At 48.6% G+C, this 4,169-nt stretch overlaps 1 non-coding gene across 1 annotated transcript; it reads left to right on the top strand.

Moving 5' to 3' along the window:
* The first annotated feature begins 487 nt into the window (after positions 1 to 487).
* On the top strand, positions 488 to 560 carry Trnaa-cgc (transfer RNA alanine (anticodon CGC)). Its single transcript has one exon. It is a non-coding gene; the product is annotated as a tRNA-Ala (tRNA).
* Positions 561 to 4,169: the final 3,609 nt, after the last annotated feature.

The raw sequence follows: 4,169 nt of genomic DNA, 5'->3' as shown, positions 1-4,169 counted from the left end.
GACCGCTGGCGACCGTTGGTTGGTCGTTCGGTTGGTCGTCTCATCGGCCGACGTATATTTGGTCCTTTCACCATTTCCGGGCCTGGACAGTCGGTCGGTGGAGCAGCAAGGAAGTATCCGTCGCCCGTACTCTGGCCGGGGCCGTTGACCGGTGTGCACGCATGGTTGGAGTGTGAGGTGTTGCTTGTGAGTGCTACGAAGTTCATCGCCCACCGATCTTGGACATGCTAGTTGTGTCCTCACTTAACCTACTATCGAGCCTCTTTACATTTCTTCGTTTGATCCTGGTGCCGGCCGTTGTGGCCAAGCGGTTCTACGCGCTTCAGTGTGGAACCGCACGACCGCTACGGTCGCCGGTTCGAAACCTGCCTCGGGCATGATGTCCTTAGGTTAGTTAGGTTTAAGTAGTTCTAAGTTCTAGGGGACTGATGACCTAAGATGTTAAGTCCCATAGTGCTCAGTGCCATTTGAACCATTTTTGTCACCGAGCGAGGTGGCGCAGTGGTTAGCGCACTGGACTCGCATTCGGGAGGACGACGGTTCAATCCCGTCTCCGGCCATCCTGATTTAGGTTTTCCGTGATTTCCCTAAATCGCTTCAGGCAAATGCCGGGATGGTTCCTTTGAAAGGGCACGGCCGATTTCCTTCCCCATCCTTCCCTCACCCGAGCTTGCCCTCCGTCTCTAATGACCTCGTTGTCGACGGGACGTTAAACACTAATCTCCTCCTCCTCCTCCTCCATTTTTGCCGGCCGCGGTGGTCTAGCGGTTCTGGCGCTTCAGTCCGGAACCGCGGGACTGCTACGGTCGCGGGTTCGAATCCTGCCTCGGGCATGGGTGTGTGTGATGTCCTTAGGTTAGTTAGGTTTAAGTAGTTCTAAGTTCTAGGGGACTTATGACCTAAGATGTTGAGTCCCATAGTGCTCAGAGCCATTTGAACCATTTGAACCATTTTTGATCCTGGTCGTCGCTTTTGGCACATACCCGCGAGCAACAACATGTGTGTATTCAAGTCGGCTAAGATTTCAGCCGTCTTCCTGCGGAGTTAATTTATTCCCTGGTATTGAAGTTGACCAGCAGTATCTTCTGCCTTGTGGCCGTTGACGTTCCGGTTGCCTTCCCTGGTCGTTAACGTAATTTTCGGCAGTGTGTTTTCCTCGTCTTTGTTGCTGTCCGGCACTGCGTGTCCTTCGACAGCTGAGGTGTTGTTGGTCGTTGTGGGCGCCAATATTCTGTGTGTTGTTGTTTTGAAATCTTGTGGTCGTTTTAATGGTTGCGGGGAGGGGAACTGATTTTGTTGATTGGTCGGTCGGTTGTCTCTCGGATGGGTTGCCTTCAGATTAAGAAGTCGTTGGACAGGCTGCCTGTTTCACCTAAACGGGCGTTAGTGTTACAATCCCAGACCGCCCCTTGGAAACTTCTGAGCGCCGTTCCTTGTGTGTTACAAGGTAATTTCCCTGTCTTGGTTTAGTTATTTGGTTAATGTGTGGCCTTCAGCCGAGCATCAATATCTCTTAAATTAATGTTCTTGCCTTGCCCTTAAGGCATGAGATTTTTATTCTTTATAGGGGCATTCATCCGAATTTTATACGAAATGTTTTAACATACGACCTTCTGCCTTTTAAAATTAAAACTCATCTTGCTAGGGCTTAAGCCGATGAACTATTTGCTGATGTGCGGCTTTCAGCTGAGTTTTAATATCTCTTAAATTAATGTTCTTGTCTTGCCCTTAAGGCATAAGATAGTTATGTTTTTGTATGGGGTCTTCAGCCGAATTTTGCATGAAATGTTTGAAGTAAGGCCTTCTGCCTTTTTATTGAGACTCTTCTTATTGCTTAATATGCGACCTCCAGCCAACATCCATTAAAATTAAATTGCTAAGGCCTTCATCCTGTTTAGATTGAAGATTTAGAAAATATTTTTCGGTGAAACGCCCACAAGAATCTTGTACTTCAATTTCTTGCTTAGGCCTTGTGTCTTGGATTTCGAGTCTGGCCTTCAGCCGATCTAAAGTTAATCAAAGGAGGTCGATTAAAGTTTTCAGTGTTTTGCATCCTTGTTGTAATAATGTGTGTTGATAAATAAAATTTGTATGTTGAGTTCAACTGACAGCAACTTATTTTGGCCCCTTTCCACAACCCAATCCACTCTGTCCTGCTAACCTATGCATTTCACTGACTTTCAAGACACTGTTGCCATGTTGCCATTTCACAAGCAAATCGACTAGAGATGATCAACTGGAACATGAGACACATCAATTTTGTGTGGCTCCCCTGTATACGCATAGTGTTTTTGTTCAGTTCAATGCATATGGAATGCAAGGTTCAGTTATTGTAATGTTGATGGTCAGTTCCCAGGTAAATGTTTTCCTTTTTCTGACTGTATTATTGATCGCTCCAGTTCCCTGGGCGGTCAGAGCTGGCGACGATCGGCCTGCAGCTTTCTTTTAGATGGCAATACCACCTCTTTCTCAAGGGGGGAGTAACGTTGTATCCACTTGGTAGTCCATTCCTCCACACACCAGGCAGGCAGTGCGGGCAATCGTCCCGCCAGGAAGACATGTGTAAACGACTCTCATAAACACCGAGATAATTTCCTTGTATGGCCAGGGCTGCTTACCACGGGGTTACGAGTCGTCTCCACAGCGGCTGGGGGCGTCAACCTCGCCGATTGGTGGCGTGCCTGTCGCAGCAGAGAGCGCTGTCGGCAGGGCAGTATTTTGTTTCGCCGGGTCATGAGCCCTCGTAGCGCCACGTGGATATCCACTGAGGGACCGTGTGAAGTGACTTACGCCCTACGCCTCACATCGGCAGTACTAGCAGTTCCGACCGGCCCCATCAGCAGTTCAGTCTCACTGCTTCAACCCGGCACTACCAGCTGTTTCGTCTCAGCGCTCCGAGTAATCTCCCAAGTGTTCACCAGCAGGATGACAGCCGTTACACGCCAGCAGCACAGGGCCAGTAACGACCAAAAGCTTCACGTAGCCGCCACCTACCTCGATTCTAGGGTTCGCCGTGTAGCCAAATAAAAGACAGCGTGCTTATAATTAAACATTCCCTATTTGACACGTTATAACACGGAAACTAACTACTGTACGAGTACCAAGCTTGGTAGCATTAATGTCTAGAGTATGGTTGCATGATTTCGATGTGTCACATTGTCACCGTCCAGTCCCAACAATGGCCACCACTTGTTGATGTGTCAACATGACCTTGGGCAAAAGGTTATCACAACAACAGTAATACTGCAGCTGCATTTCGAGAATATCGTCGGCTGAAATGATAATGGAAGGGTCCTCTTTCTCCATCTGCTCTGCGGAGCATGATGAAAAAGTTCAAAAAATGTTCAAATGTGTGTGAAATCTTATGGGACTTAACTGCTAAGGTCATCAGTCCCTAAGCTTACACACTACTTAACCTAAATTATCCTAAGGACAAACACACACACCTATGCCCGAGGGAGGACTCGAACCTCCACCGGGATCAGCCGCACAGTCCATGACTGCAGCGCCTTAGACCGCTCGGCTAATCCCGCGCGGCTGAAATAGTTCGATTCAACTGGAGAACTAGGCGTCGCTGAGGAAACAGACTGACGACCGGCTGCACCACAAGTGGTTGATGAAATTGCTGTTGCTATGGCCGACAACGTTGAGCGCAATTTCCAATCGTCAGGCAGTGCTCATGACAGTTGAACATCCCGTGCTCCAATGAACGGAAGATGCTTCCAACAATTCTCAAATGGTATCCATACGAGATCCGTTTCGTACAGCAGCTTGCACTAGAGGACGCACAACGACGTGTTGACTTCGCACTCCACTTTCTCGCAAGGATTGAAGTTGACGAGGCCTGGCCCTGGACCCTCCTCGGGACAGACGGAGCTCATTTTTCTCTGACGTGTGAGGTGAACACAAAGTTCCTCTGAATAATGAACGTGTCGCCGTATAGTGTGGCTTCACAGCTACGTTCATCAGACCCATTCTTATTTGAACAGGTTGGCCCACAAAGATCAAAGATGTGCAGTGTGACTGGCCAGTGTTACTGCGCTATGCTTCGCCAGCAAGTAATACATGCCCTACAGGAGAGATACTATTGAACTGCAAGATGGGGCCCCACCGCGCATCGCTCGTGACATTCATCTGCTTCCCCGAAACACATTTGGAAACTATGGAAT

The sequence above is a fragment of the Schistocerca cancellata genome, chromosome 2 (genome assembly GCF_023864275.1).
Source record: "Schistocerca cancellata isolate TAMUIC-IGC-003103 chromosome 2, iqSchCanc2.1, whole genome shotgun sequence".
Taxonomy (NCBI): domain Eukaryota; kingdom Metazoa; phylum Arthropoda; class Insecta; order Orthoptera; family Acrididae; genus Schistocerca; species Schistocerca cancellata.
The sequence above is the reverse complement of the archived record's forward strand: the minus strand, read 5'-3'. Positions and strand labels throughout refer to the sequence as shown.